This window comes from Harpia harpyja, chromosome 11, assembly GCF_026419915.1.
Source record: "Harpia harpyja isolate bHarHar1 chromosome 11, bHarHar1 primary haplotype, whole genome shotgun sequence".
In the NCBI taxonomy this organism is placed as follows: domain Eukaryota; kingdom Metazoa; phylum Chordata; class Aves; order Accipitriformes; family Accipitridae; genus Harpia; species Harpia harpyja.
In genome coordinates, this window is record NC_068950.1 from 32,448,887 (window position 1) to 32,464,213 (window position 15,327).

At 42.1% G+C, this 15,327-nt stretch overlaps 1 protein-coding gene across 6 annotated transcripts in view; it reads left to right on the plus strand.

Moving 5' to 3' along the window:
• The first annotated feature begins 7,478 nt into the window (after positions 1 to 7,478).
• ZZZ3 (zinc finger ZZ-type containing 3) overlaps positions 7,479 to 15,327 on the plus strand; it is a 62,331-nt gene continuing 54,482 nt past the window's right edge. Inside the window, exon 1 of one of the 6 annotated variants that reach the window (XM_052800334.1) lies at positions 7,479 to 7,686. The gene's annotated coding sequence lies outside the window, so the exon portion shown is untranslated. Of the gene's footprint in view, positions 7,687 to 8,024; positions 8,043 to 8,145; positions 8,223 to 15,327 lie in introns of those variants that run through there. The other 5 variants (XM_052800333.1, XM_052800327.1, XM_052800331.1 and 2 more) reach the window with 5 other exon arrangements.

Below are 15,327 nucleotides of genomic sequence, written 5' to 3' on the forward strand. Positions count from 1 at the left end.
TAAGAAAACACAATAGGAACTTGATCACTCAAGTGGGACGTTTATAAGATGAATAAGCAAGAAATTTCATTTTCTGACTTGTTCAAAATTGAGTTGATTAGCTAAAAGGTACAAGTTTTGGTTGTTGAGTGGACATGAGGAAATAGAGTTGACTCTTACTGATTATATACTATTATAAAATGAACTGTCAGTGAAAAAGTAAAGTTGGAGTAATAGGAATACACTGGTTGTTTATGCAGTTTTGATATGCCTTTATGCAATGCTAGTGAATCTCAAATCACTTCTGTTTCTCACTAGTCATTTGTTCAGCAGCATAGGAGGTGCAAAAATAAAGCAGTCACCATCCACAAAATGCTTCCATAATATAAATGAAGTTGAGAAGATTTCATTTCCAGATATGTTCCTTTTTCTCACTTGGAACTCACAAAGAACTTACTATACATTAAGAGCTTTAGTAAGATCCATTTTTGGAATAACTTACCACATGAGAAAGTAAATCTTAAAGTACTTTGTTGAGAAGAATAAGGAGGGCAGAGGAGAGGAAGCATTTGATTCTTACAAGTAAGAAAAAACTTAGCTCAAAATAAATTGTCAGCTGTCAAAAATAGCAATTTTTGTCTCATCTCATAGGACAATGCCAAGACCTTTTCATTTTCATTGTTCTTGAATAGTTTTGCCCAGAAATGAATATTTTTCTAGGTGACTAATTTTGTTCTGTCCAGTGTGGTTTTTAATGTACACGCTAAAACAAGATGTCCTGGTTACCATGGTGATACATTGCTTCCCCCCCTCCCCACTTCCCCCGGCTGTCTGTTAAAATGCCAAACCCAAAGGAACAGAGATGCAGCACTTGCTCATGCTGTGAATGCATGTTTGTTTCCACCAATGCGCACACCTTCTCTTTAGGACCAGAAGTAAGACTACTTTGAGATTTTCAGCTATAACAAAAGAAATGCACTTGTACATGCCAAATTGCTAATCGATTGGCAGCTATTAATTCAGTTAGACAATATTTTCAATTAAATTTCTAGTCCAGTACTGAGATTTTTATATTTAGACTGACTTTACAGTTTAACTGTAGAAGCAAGAAATATGACATTTATTTAGCTATGAACACTTCTTTGGTGTCCCATCTTCTGAATAATTTTTGGTAAGGGAAATGTATTCTTTCCTACCTTGTTTGTTTGTAGTATAATTAATTGGCTTTCCAACCAAGCAGGGTAGTGGAGGTAATTTATCTCAAAGTAGATCAGTAACAATCTGAACTTCATGTGTGACCTTGACTTCACATGCTCAAGTGCGGAGGCTAGTCTTCCTGGGCTCTTTCTGTAGATACTGAAAAACATACAGGTAATGGAGGCACTTTCCGGGCTTCTGGTCTGCAAGCTGCCTCCAGAAGGTGTAAGTTTCCTGACCACACTGTCAACCTAAATCTGAAAAGTGCCTACCCTCCATTCTGGATTTGAGCCCTGAACAGGGATCTCTCCTTCTTAAACTGTTAGTGGTGCTGGTGTCCACTCCTGTGTGATGGCAATTAGGTTTAAATAAAAATTCAACCTTTCACATCCTGTATGAGAGGGCCCTAATCACAAGCTAGGTTTGTCTTTAAAAAACTTTTCTGTTTGGAAAAAAACCATGCCTAAAGGCTAGGCAGAAATGTGCCAGGTCTCTTTTTTTTCTTTTTATTTTTTCTAGATCTTACTTGAAAACTTCTAATCTGTATTTTTCTGGTTTACATTGACATACTACATGCTGTTCAGTTTGAGTAACAATAGAGCCCTTTACTGTGGTCTAGGACCTGAAGGAATATGCAAGGTAGTCAAAACAGTAACAGGGATATTCCATGACCTGACACATCTTTATATAGGTTGTACGTAATTCAAAGTATTAGTGCAGAACCACTAATACCTGAGAGTGCTCCAAACATGAAACAAAGGGAAGTTTCTAAAGGAGAGGGGAGAGATAAAAGTGATTGTTTGGATAGGCTGTAAGGGGTAAAACTCCTAGAGTAAGCTAACTAACTCTAAAAGTCAGTGCTGATGTGAACACTCCAGTAAGGTAACTATTAATATGGACTCCAATTTTTCAGTAGCCTTAGGCAGAAACATCTGTGCCCATATAGGTCCAGCTCCCATTCTAATCTGATTTAGTCAAAACTTCCCTGTCTCATATATGTGAAATCTTCCAGAACCTGGAAGTCTCTGGACTGTTGTTTTTTCGAAGCCTGAGTCAAAGTTTATACACTAGAATAACAACATGCTCAAAGTAACTGAAATAAAGCAAATAAGAGAATAGAGTTGATTTAAAATATTTTAGACACCAATATTTCAGTTTTGAAATATAAAACCTCACTCATGAGCATTAAAAACTAAGAAGTAGAATACATTCTGAAAAACAAGAAGCTTCCTTCTTGGTATACTGCTTTTATGTTTAATGAGTTCCAATCTGGAATCCTTTTTTTAATAATGCACTACAGTCTAGCTATCATTTCATATCTACCTGACTTTGAAACCCCTACTGAAATTAGAAAAAGCCATTTAAATGGGAATATCTCATGTGTGAGGAGTGGTTATACATTGTACTAAATATAGTCTAATTAATTTAATTATTAAAAATAAGTATCATCTACTTAACTGCAACTTTTTAGACCAATTTGGATTAGATTGCCCCTAATTTAAATATACAGGCATAAAATGGAAATAAACTAATAACTTCCTAAATGCGTTTAACTTTTGTAATTGGCAACTTGCTTTTTCAACATGGACTATGACATCTTTCAGTAATGGAAGTCAACCCTGCAGTAGCCTGTGTGGGTTGTAAGACTCTTAAATTGCCTAATGTACATATCCTTTATCAATGACTGGAGATTGTTCTGTATAATAAAGAGTTAAAACTTTGATTTCCCCCTGCCTTGTTTGCACAAAAAACCCAAGTGTCATAAAAACAGGCATTCTAAATTTATGGCTGGAGTGGATTTATTTTGAGTAGTTATTAGACCAGATGACCACTTACAATTGTGTGCAATTTACCACAATTGCATTTTTTTCAATTATGATTTTAATAATTTTTTTATTATTACTTTTGGCATGCTGACTCCCATAACTACTGTAAAGTCTTTGTCCAAGTAGTATTTGAAGTAGTGAAAATATTAAAGACATGCATTTTGTTACTATGTTACTGAATTGATAATATTGTAAATTTTAATAAAAGTTGTGGTAAAAAGCCTGTACAGTCTCTGATGAAAACTGGCTACTGAAGCCACACCAAAATGAGTCAGTAGATTTTTTTTTTTTTTTTAAGTTTAGACACAAAACAATTTTGTTTATCTAAAGCATTTTGCTTCAGGTAAAACCACTGAAAATGGTTTGTTGTTGATGATGATATTAAGAGAAATGTAGCCTTTCTCATATTTGTTCTTTACATATGGTAGCATGAATGAAAAAAAAAATTTAGAATTTAGGGCTCTCCAGGGAATACAGCAGGCAGAACTGAGCAGCAGAGCAGAGGACCTGTAACAAAACATGAAGTGATTCCATGTAAGGATGCATATTAAAGCAGAAAATGATCTTAACACTGTTAAAAATGTAGGGTTTTTTTCCTTTTAGCTCAATAAAAACTTCCCTTTTATAATTCTAAGTTATTTTCTGTAACTATTGTTGGCATTTTCTTCTCAAGAATGTAAATGCTTTTTCTTTTTTTCTTTCAGAAATATGTAAATACAAATCCAAAATGCCACCTGTGAAGTAGCTACAAACAAAATGACTGAGGTGGTAAAGTTATTAGTGCAGAGACTTCTGAGTGTTGTGCTGAGCCAATTCGCATCCAGTCCAGGATGGCTTATTAGGTTTGGGCGGTACTGTGGAAGTTGACCCTACTGAACGTAAGCTGGCTTTAGGAAAATTCTCTCTGCTCTTCTCCAGGGCTTACTGTGCAGCCACCGGAGTAATTCCACACAACCAGCCAGTCCAGTACGGCTTCCCTTGAGTCAGAACAAATAAGCCTGAGCTGAACTCTGGAGATGAATTCAGCTATAATCTTCCTTGTCCTGCATGCCCTTTTTAAGAGCCAGTGTAGATCTAGAGCTGTATCCAAGATCATAAGCCCTGTTTTGACTGCAGTGTTGGGTAGCAAGCAGTAATAGCTTGCTAATGCTGTTCTTGGGGCATGGTGTAAAGATACCAGAGTAGCTGTCACAGAGCTACCTAGGTGTCTTTAGGATCAACTTCTCAGTTGTGCTGAGTTGTAAAGAGTGAACTTTGTTAATCTTTTGTCAGAAAAAGAATCACATTTAATTTGCTCTAATAATAGGAGAAACAATTAAGCCATTTCATGGATTGAGATAGGCAGAAACAGAGATGCTGCTGCTGAAAGCATGAGCCATGTAACAGCTTCATCAAAGCTGGACCTTGTGGTCTTGGGCAGTTCTCTATGCACAAACATGAGCTGAAGTTTCAGTGATGTGGAGGGATATAAAGCATCTCAGCTCCTGATTTTGTAGAAAGTACTAGCCTGGGGGGAGGGTGGCTGATATAGTATTTTTTAGCTTGTCCCATTGTAATGTGCTGAAAAGCTGTCATTAACACCATTTTTCCTTGATCGGAATAGTGGGTGGTTTTGTGGTTTTGGTTTTTTTTTACTACCACCATTGATGAGGCCAGAGAAATTGTTATCACCCTATAAATGAGTAATACTGAAGGCTGCCCATAATAAATACAACTACCAATTATTGGTACAAGATAGATGCTGTAGCACAAATGAAACTGTAGCCACGAGACTTTGGAATGTGATATAGTTTGGGTAGGGTATATGAGGAGCAAGGGAGACTGACTGGAAGTGCAAATGTACTGGAGAAAGCAATGTGGTGCTGCTAGACAGGAGCATATTCCTTTATACTTAGTTAGGAATTATTTAAAAGCTGCTGTAGGATATTGTGGGGAAGGGGCTGCAGGATACCAGGAGTGGATAAAAAAAGAAGTTTTGAACTGTGGGGACAACAGAGTGGACGTAGAGCCGCAGCCAGCTTCAAACAAAGCAGGTTTCTCCAGAATTAAATGTAAACTCTCTTGGGCAGAGTTCTTAGTAAACCTGCTTGATCTCAGTCCTTACTACACAGGGACTGCTTTTTTCTTCTTTGCATATTGTTAATTTTCCTCTGGAAGGTTAGCTGAGCCAAACTACCCTGTAGATACACAATGGCTGGATTCAATCCAGGGAAAAGCAGGGGGCATGTAGAGGTGGGGCAAGAGCCTCAGGAGTATCCCTTTCATTAGCAGGAACCATTACCTGAAACATCACACCATTAACAACAGTTGTTCTTTGTTATCATCCCATCACTAGACATTATTGCTTCTTAGACAAGATGGCAGAATATAATATTTAAGTCTTCCTCGGTGAATTCAAGGCAAATCCTGGTGCAGGGTGTGGTTAGACAATATAGTTCGACTGGTTTAATCCTGTTGCCAAAAAGTTACTGCTGCCAAAAGAGGATTGTCTTGTTCCTCCCCTCTACTGGCAACACTCCCCTACCTCCACCTCCCATGCTGGCTCTCTTGTCAGTCTCCACAGTGAGCCAATGCAGCTTATTTTCTAGCTGAAAACTAACACACCAGAAACAGTTTCTTGGCGGTTTAGGAGGTCTGGCTGGTTTACCATGTGTGTAGATGAGCACCAGAGTGGGCAGTGGGAAAGACTGAGGGCAGGGAAGATGGGGGAAACAGAGCTGCCTTGTGTGTCAGCAGGCCATCCGATTAGGTCGGCTCTGTTGCTCAACTGCACCCTTAAACGGCCATGGGAATTTGAAAAAAAAAAATCAAAAAAACCCCAATCAGTTTTGCACTGACGCAGCTGAGAAGAACCCTCAGTTCTACTGTGAAAGTACTAACACTTGTCTGAAATGTAATATCTTCAGCCACTGCAGCTGTTTAGCTAAGTGAACATATTTTTAAATGGATTGCAATTCACAACATTTTTGTGCTTACACGTGCTCCTGCAATAACGCAAAAAGCACCATTCCTCTTTCAGATTCAGGCACACAGACACAAGACTGCATGAGAACAGTGGTACAGATCCAAGAAAAAAAATTTCCTTCCCTCTCTTGTGGGATTTCAGTTGTTTTGAATCCGATCACAGGAGAAGACTTCCAAGTCAGCAAGATGCAAGGAAAAGTGAGAACTGCTTGGGAAAGTGGAAAAGCTAGTGAGGTTTTTCTGCAGACTCTGGCATCGCAGAATGAGTGTGTCTGTATGACTAGACTTGCAATTTTAGCAATTAGGATTTTATTAAATCTGCTTTCTTTACAGAAGTATCAATCAGTTGAATTACCATGCAGTCAGTAACTACTTTTAAAAGCAATTGAAAATATTTTTCAGCACTTAGTCTTCTGTTAACAGAAAACTGTTTTAGTGTAGGATTTTCTAGCAATTTGGAAAGTTGTTAATTGTTCTTAATGAAAGGTTCTTGAATTTCATAAGCATTTAACAGGAAACCGGAGTCTTTTGTGTTTCTTGGCTACAAGAAGCTAGCTCTTCCAGATGCATTGTAACTGTGGTATATCAGGTAAAACAACGAGAGGTTACAAGGATAGTTAGAGATACACAGTAATTCCTCTCCCTCTGTAGGAGTACAGAGGTAAATAATCTCCTATTAGAGCAGGCGGCGTGCGTTAAATAGTAACTCTTGGTGATCACATACACGTTAGCCGAGAACCAGGCAGCACCAAAAATAAGAAATTTGGAAGCGCGATGGGTTAATTTTTAGTCACAGTCCAGAGAGCTGGAGTACCCCGCGGTGCCTGTTCCCGAGGCACGGCTTGAAGTGAGAAAGTCAGGAGAGCGCGCTGGAAAGCGGTCGGGAGCTGCGAGCAAAACAGCCCCGCTTCTGCGGCACAAAACTGGCTGTGGAGGCAGGCGCGGGGACTTCCAGAAGCGGGAACTGCCTCCGGCGACCTGGGAAGCAGCGCTTCCAGCCAGCAGAACGCCGCCCCTGAGCCGTGCTCCCCATTCCCCTTCCTAGCCCCAGCAAACCTGCAAGTCACCAGGCGCCGGCCGGCTGCTGGCGCTGGCCGGCTGCTGGCGCTGGCCGGCTGCTACCGCTGCCGGCGGCGGCGCGGCGCCAGAGCGGCCCGCCGGAGGGGGCGGCAGGCGGGACGGCCGCGGCGCTACCCGGCACGGCGGGAGCACCCGCAGCCGCCGGGAGCCGCTTCGGGCCGCGCCGCCCTCTTCCTCCTCCCGCCCTGGCCGGGCACGGGGAGCTCCATCGCCGTCCCTCAGGGCGCCCCGCCGGACACCTGCCCCAGCGCGCAGGGACACACGTCCCGACACCCCCCCCCCCCGACACCCCCCCGCAGGGCCGGTCCTCCCCTCGGGGCATGCCGGAGCGCTGCGCCGCTCGGCCCCCCACCCCCGGGCGGGGGTGGGGGGCAGCGGGCCGCCCCCCCGCCCCGGCCGTGGCCCAGCCGGGCCGGCCGCCTCCGCCCTCTGCCAGCAGGCGGAGCTGCAGGGAGCGGGTCCCCGCCGCAGCGGCTGGAGGGGGAGGGGAAGGAAGCGGAAGGAGCCGCCGCCGCGCTGAGGGGAGCAGGCGCTGTGCGGAGCCGCCGCCGCTGCCTGGTGCGGGCAGCACGGAGGGAGCGAGCCGCGCACGGGGCTGCGCGGGCCGGCCGCGCCCGCCGCGCCGAGGAACGGGCGCCAGGTGAGGGCGCGGGCGCGGGCCCGGCCCCGGGGGAAGGGGGACCCGGATGGTGCCGAGTTCGGAACCCGCGAGGGGAGGGGGAAGGAGAAGGAGGAGGAGGAGGAGGAGGAGGAGGGAATGAGAGGGGGGAAGCCCCCACGTGACCAGCGCGTGCGGGGAGGAGGTGGCGGCTCGCGCGCCCTGTTCGAATCAGCTGGCCCGCAGCGGCGCCTCGTGCGCGTGCGCGGCGGCCCCGCCCCCCGCCCGCTCCCCCCCTCCCCCCGAGCGTTACGTGTGCGTATGTGTGTCCGTGCGCGCGCCCGGCCTGACACGGCGGGGCCGGGGACACGTGCGCGGCGCCGCGGCCGCCATGTTGGGTCTGAGCTGAGTGCGGGCGGTGCGCGTGCGCGCGCGCGGGGCCGGGCCGGGTCGCGTCGCGTCGCGGGGCGGGGGGGGGGGTTGGGGGGGAAGGAAGGAAATCTCGCGAGGTCGCGCTGTCCCTGCGGGAGCGGGCCGGCTGCGGGATGGCGGCGCAGCGCTGGGCGTGCTGGGTAATGGTAACGGGGGCCCGGGGGGCGGGGACCCTTGGACCAGCCTCCTCCCCGCCATCGTGCCCCGGGCCACACGGGGAGCGGGGCGGGGTTGGGCGCCCCGGGGAAGCGCGACTGGCTCCGCTCCGCTCCCTCCTCCCCCCTGCCCCGGCCCTGCCCCGCCTCACCTCAGATCACCTCACGCCTGCCCCTCGCAGTGCCCGGGCCGCGCCGCGGCAGCCCCCCTCCTCGCCTCGGGCTCTCCAGAGGAGCGCAGGCTGCAGCGCCGGGGCCCATGCCATGTCCCGTTCCTCGCTCCGCGCTTCTCCCCCACGCCCCCCCCCCCCCCCCCCCTCCCGCCGCACCGCCTCTGCCCTTGTGTCCGGGGCCCTCCAGCCCCGGGTGCCGCGCTCGCGGGCGGTGCTGCTGGCGCCGTCCCGGGGTGGGCGGCGTGCCCCGCAGAGCCCGTTGGTGTGCCCCTTGATTGTCCCCCGCCGTCCTGCCGTATCACCTGCTGGACGGGGTGCCCAACTTCACAGCGCGAACTTGGCTGTGCCTCTGACTGCTCCAGTGCTGCTCTCGCAGCTTCCCGTCTGCGCTAACATCCGCGGGTCCTTCGGCCTTTCTTCCACCAACGAGCAGCCTTGGGCCGTGCCCTTGACACCCACCCCCCCCCCCCCCAAGCACTTCGTGGTGGTTTTGCTGTCTCGGCTTGCTTTTCACACCTGTCCCGTGCTGCTGCTTCTGTACTCGTTCCGGTTTCTGCTGTTGAACCCAAACTGCTCCTGCCCTGTAGGAACGCTGATGTTTAAGGATGCAGGGGTCTAAAAATTGATACTTAACGTCACAAATCTGGTCTCTCTTGAGGCTGTGATATATGTCCCATTATATCCCAAACTTGTAAAATACATTTCTCTTTTCTTTTGTATTTGGAAGAATAATTCCAGTAGTATCCAAGCGTCCCAGCTCAGCAACATCCCCTTTGTCTCCTAGTCCTGATCTCTCTTAAGGGAGAGCATATGGTTCTGCTTCTTCCTTATGGTGTCTTGTATTCCGTCCCTGATTATCCAGGAATGCTGGCAGTTTTTGTAGTCTTGAAATATAACTCTGCATTTTACTAATCTGGTTTTAGGCTGCCACATAACCGATACAAAATTTTTATAACAGAATATGTTCTTTAGGCTTTGGAGTTCTAAGCTTTACTTTGGAAATATGTTTGCAGTTATTACTAAACAAATTGTAGTAGTTATTCGGTGGTTGTGTATATATTTGCATGTTTTCAATTGATACTGTCGTTATTGCTGTACTAGTAACATAGTGATCATTTATTTACTGAGGCTTTTAAGGTGAAGCTCTAAGTGTACTCTTTGTCTCATATTAGTTACTAACTTGTGCAACCTTTTGAGAATATACTTTTTGGATGTATATTAAGGTTCCCCCCCCCTCCCTCCCCATGCTGCTACAAGGGCTGGTGATCCAGTAGGGACTGGTAGGTTTGTGGCTGGCAAAAGTTCATTCTTTTCATAAGCAAGTATAACTTTTCAGAAAATTAAGTTGACAAGTTACTGTTGTGGGTTTTTTTCAAGCATCCTTTAATCTTACGGTACTGTCAGATTAATAATATTAGTATTTGCTTAATCAGAAGTGGAAATAAGTTTGTTTAAGGAAAAAAAAGATGATGTGTGTTAAACAGTAGGGGAGAAAAACACAGTTCTTTTAAAGTAAAGAGTGTGTGGTAAAATGTTCAAAAAATAGCTGTCAGGTGAAATTTTCACCCAATTGAAGTCACTCATGAAACTCCCATTGCCTTAGAAGGGGTTAGCAGTCAGTAATTTACTTTAACATGTGACTTCCAGCAAGCTATTCAGAACCTGATCAACTTTGGTTGCAGGCTTTCTCCAGCACTGTCATGCTCATTTCATAAAAACATTCTATGTCTTGAATTTACAGAAGGGCTTTTTGTGAAGGACTGTTACACGGTACAACCATGTGTGTCAGTAAGGACACAGTTATGACCTTAAATTGAAATATTGTTCATAATTTCTGTGTCTAGTTATTTAGTCCAATATAGGTAGTTGCTGCAATTCTCAGTTGTACCACTATTAACTGAAATTATTTTTCCTTTGCATTGCATACTCCAAATGTATAATTACTAAGAGATAGGCTGTATTAAATAACTTAGTTACTAAGCTATTTATTCTTGAAGTTCAGTCATATGTTTTGTCTCATAATTTTTAACATTTCTGGAAAAAGAGAAATAGCAAATAGGATTTTTGAGCTCAGTGTTATTACAGATTTAATGTGCAAAAATAACTAGATCTCTATTTTACAAAATTTGGGAATGTATCCTAGTATGGGCTTCTGTTCTACAGCTGAACATCATGTGACTGCTCTGATATTTATCATTGTTTCTAACATACTTTTGTAGTGAGATTCCAGTCTGCTGTCCATAGTCTTATACAGAATGAAGGCTTTACTCTCCCAGTATTTCCAAGAGACCTAGAGATTTTTTTTGTTTCTGGTTCTTTCAGATCATTCTAGGTACTTTGATTAGGTTGACTTCTGGTCAGTAAGAGCTGTCTGGTTGATACAAGGTGGAAGGACTTTTACTCTGCTCTTTTACCACCTTGTTGGATAAGGGAAATAAGAAATGTTTTCTTAATGTTTCTGAAAGTACTCGGGAAGTTGAACAGAAGTCTTTGCAGTCTGCCTTTCTTCCAATTCTGTGTTTTTTCTTATTTTTTTAAATTTGTCTTTCACGTTTGAAAAGCTGTCTTTAAAGTCTTCAGGGCTAATCTATTGGGGTTTGCTTTGTTTTGGTTTTCCCAAAAATGGAAGTCTGCAGATTTGCAAGAGAGAACTTATTTTTCAAGTGTTCAGCACTTGCTTATATCCATAGATTTACATTGTACTCACAGTTCTAGAAATGCAGTATGGTAAGACCTGTTGTCCCCTTTCTTTGGGGTTGCTTTGAACTTACTTAGATTATTCCAGACAGATATTTGTAGAACTTGTCCTTAAAAACCTTAAACAAGAAAAATTCTGCCACCTCTGTAGGCGGGAGTGAAGTTGCAGAAAGTGAGAAACTTTCTCGCTTCTGTAGGGAGGAAGTTTTTGGGTTGGTGGTGGTTTGTTGTTTTTTGGGTTGTTTTTTTTTTTTAGTTTCCAAATTAAGTGTTCTTTGCTGGAAATGAAGCTGCCGATTATAAGAACTTGCTTCTGGTAAACTTTACACTAACACTTAAGTGTATATTGTTCTAGTTTTGAGAACATTGTAAATATGGTTTCTGCTTCAAAAACTGCCTTAGTTGTAGAAGAACCATCATGAGAGTTTATTCTAGTTTTGTGAAAATCTTCTTTCTGTTTGAGTAACTCGTAAAACACACTTAAGAAGTGCAGAGCTGAACATTAAATAGTGTGTTCTCTTTCTTATTGGATGCTGTTCTTAAAACAAAAAGACTTTTAAAAAAATTCTGTGATTAAGTGCAGCTTTGTAATCAAAATAGTCTGTTTTGGTTTTGTAGCATAGTAGGCTGATAGTTTGTGCCATTTGTGTTAAAAATTTGTGTATTAGTTAACAGTTTGCATTTAACTGCTTGCCTTTGTACAGATAATTTGTCATACAAGAGGTTTTTTGTATCCTCAGACAAAAAGCTTAGCTTAACTTACAGTAACTGTTCTTTAAAGTTACTTTAATGTTTTGATGCTTATAATGAATTCAGTTAAACATAGAAACACAGAAAGGTCAGCTTGTCCAATCCTCTGCGCTTTGGAAGTATACCAAGATCATTCCCTCTGATGAGGTTCCTCTTTGGGTTGCTTGTTTCAGCAGCTCATCACCCCATGGTTAAAGTTCTACCTGATACTCAATTTAAATATTTTTGCTTTGCATTAAGCTGATTGCTTTGTGTCTTGTTGGTTCAGAAAACAGTTGATTCTCCTTGTAGTGATGTTTTATGTATTAGATTGCCATTAGCTGCTCTCCATGTTTTCTGGTCTATTGAACTTCATTGTAGGACATAGGAATATGAATGTTGGCAAGATAGGCAATTTGATTGTCCAAGATTTTAAAGATGTTTTCACTAGTTCAGATTTAAATACAAACATTTGTTTTAATTACTGGGTGCATATGTGCCAGACAAGCAGTAAGAAGGGTAAAAGCTTACCTTTAGAGAATACGCCAGTAGTAGAGCAGTGGGATTTTGTCAGTCTCTTACAAATTTGTCATGAGAACTACCTGATTTTTGTCCTTAAAATACAGTGATTTGAACTTTGTTTAAAACACTTAGTTAGAAAATTTAAAAGTCAAAGAGGAAATTAATGTTCTTGAGAGTTTGCCTGTTAGTACATAAATGGTAACATCCTGCTTTTTGTTGTTGTTTTTGTTTTATTGTGGTGTGTGTATATATATATGTAATTGGGGGGGGGTGTCTGTATATATCTATATATATACACAAAAGATCTGAGTTTTTCAGAGCTAGTGGTTTTTTTTGTGAATTGAAGTGTCTCTGTAGTATCTCTAGTATAGGAAAGAAAAACAGGGATATAGCCCAAATTCAAAATTGGAGGAGCTCTGCAACTGGGTTACTGTGCCACATACAAATACATTAAAGTGGGAGGAGAGTGGTAGAGCCTCCCCTGTATATTTGTGTTTGAAAGATACTCTGCCTGTACAGTAGTGTTGAAATTAGGAATTTTATCTCTACAGCTAAAGAATCTAGAAACACCAAAAATAGAAACTGTCAGAGAAGATTTGCCATGCTGGTTAGTTACTTAATAATTAAACGCTTTAAGGACATTTCAAATTGAAGGCATGCATTGAGTGGAATTGTGCAGGTGTATTTTCTGAATTTAATCCTGTTTAGTCTTTCAATTTGTGACCTGGATGATAGAACAAAGCAGATTTACTAACTGCCTGGACAGTACAAATCTAGGAGGGAATACAAGCATTAGAGTGTGAAATGGTCTTGACAAATTGGATGAATGACCTGAACTATGTGGGATGCAGTTCAGTAAAGAGAAACACAAAATAATACGTTTGGGTAGCAACAATAAACTTAAATATGAGAAACAACTGGCTGGGCTGGGTGACAGTTCTGCAAATAAGCAGCTGTATCACAAAATGAACACAAAGGAGTCATGACAGTTCTATAAAAAACTAAGAGTCATACTGGGATACATGAATAGGATTGTTGTTGCGTGTAAGATATGAAATTCTTCTGCAGTACTCGGTGTAAGGCCTCAGATGATGTACTGTCTCCATTTTGGTTATTCTACTTCAAACAGATCTGGACCAATTGAAGAGTATTTAGAGAAGAGTTGCAATAATGACCTTTAAGGAAAGACTGAAAGAATTGCACTTGTTTAGTCTATAGCAGAGATGGGGAGACAATAATAAGCTTCAAATGTGGTAAAGATTGCTACAGAGAAGAATGTAATAAACTGTTCTCTCTAGGTAAGATAAGCAATAATGGTCCTAAAGAGCACAAAAGGAGATTTTGATGTTAGGAAAAACTTTCTAGCCCTATGGATAGATAATCACAGGGTTAAATATCTGAGGGAGGTAATGGGATATCTGTTGCTGGAAGTGCTCTACAAAAGGTTAAATAACCTCCTTCTGTAGGTGATTTAGGTATAGTTGGTCTGTCCTTGGCACCAGAGGTAGGATGACTTGTCAGCATTAGATCTCTCCACATTTTTATGATTTTTGTAATTTTGCTGGCCATGATTTAAAAAACCCCAAAACTTTGTGGTGGAGAAAAAAATATTTGTGATGTAACGGTTTGTAAGATTTAGTTAAAAAAAATAAATCATCAAATATATTCATTAAAGTTTTTTTATAAAGCATTTATTAAGGACTTCTGTAATGTAATATTGAAAATAACTTTAATAGAGTCTTCATTGTAGATTTTATATCTTTGACTTACCTTTATGTGGTTTTTATGATCCAACAGAAATAAACTGAGCTAGAGTCAAAGTCTTTCAGAAGACTTCATTGAAGAGAAGCAAAGTTCGAAAGATTAAGTCTAGGGAGCCAGGGAATCAGGTGCATTCCAGGCTCTGAAACAGAGCAAATCATGCAACTTCACCTTCTTTCTGTAAAATAGAGAGAATAGTTATTATCTGAGAGATGTGTTTTGAGGGATAATCATCACTTATAAAGTATCTTCAGGTTCCTGAAGAGTTTGTTATATAAATGTGATGTTATTTAAAATTGGTTTGTGTTCCATGAATTAGCCATAGATTTCAGTCTTTCATGCTCATTGCTGTGTAATAGTCACAATAGGGAAAAGCCCGAATAGAAATGTATCCTTTCTACTACATATACTACTTTTAAACAAAATTTCTCCTTTGAGTTTTTTTAGGTGATTTAAAAATATTTGATTAAATTGGAAGAACTAACCTTGACACAAATGAGTTGTTAAAGCTTTTTAGGGTTAAAAGTATGGGACGATTTGATAAAACTGTGTTTTGAACCAAATTCAGTTTAATGAATTATTCTGCACTTTATCAATTCAAAATCAACTGCCTACATTCCATGTGACCTTGTTCAAGCTTTTCCGATTTTTGAAATTTGACAAAGCTGCCTTGGGCTTAATGACAAATGAAGGGTAGGTTCTGTGTCACATACGTATGTACCCTGTAATTAGGAAAAGGGTTAAAGTGAAACAAATTTTACCATATTCTCAACGTTTAAAAAGAGTATAGAGGATTTAGATAAAACAATGCTTTCAATCTATTACTGCCTAATTGTAATTAGGCTTTTAGGGCATTATTTCATCTCACCAATGATGTGGATAAAACTTTATATATACTTCAACTTCACAGGGTATCGTCATTCTGTTTGTTGTAATTGATGGGGAATTGGTCACTAAACCATTGAGTAACAAAGTGTTGGTAACTGACATGGCAGTGGTTTTTCATCCTGATGCAATGTTTGCTTACATATAGTTGCAAATGCAGCAGGACCTGGTGGAAGTTAATTCTAGTGGTTTCATATACTTTATTTCAGTTAAATGTGATCTCAGAGCTGTTAATGAGAATCCTATTTCTAAAAATCAGTAATAGAAGAATGCAGACACTGTTCACTATATTAGAATGATGTCAGAAAAGGAATTTGTTCCTGTCCTCA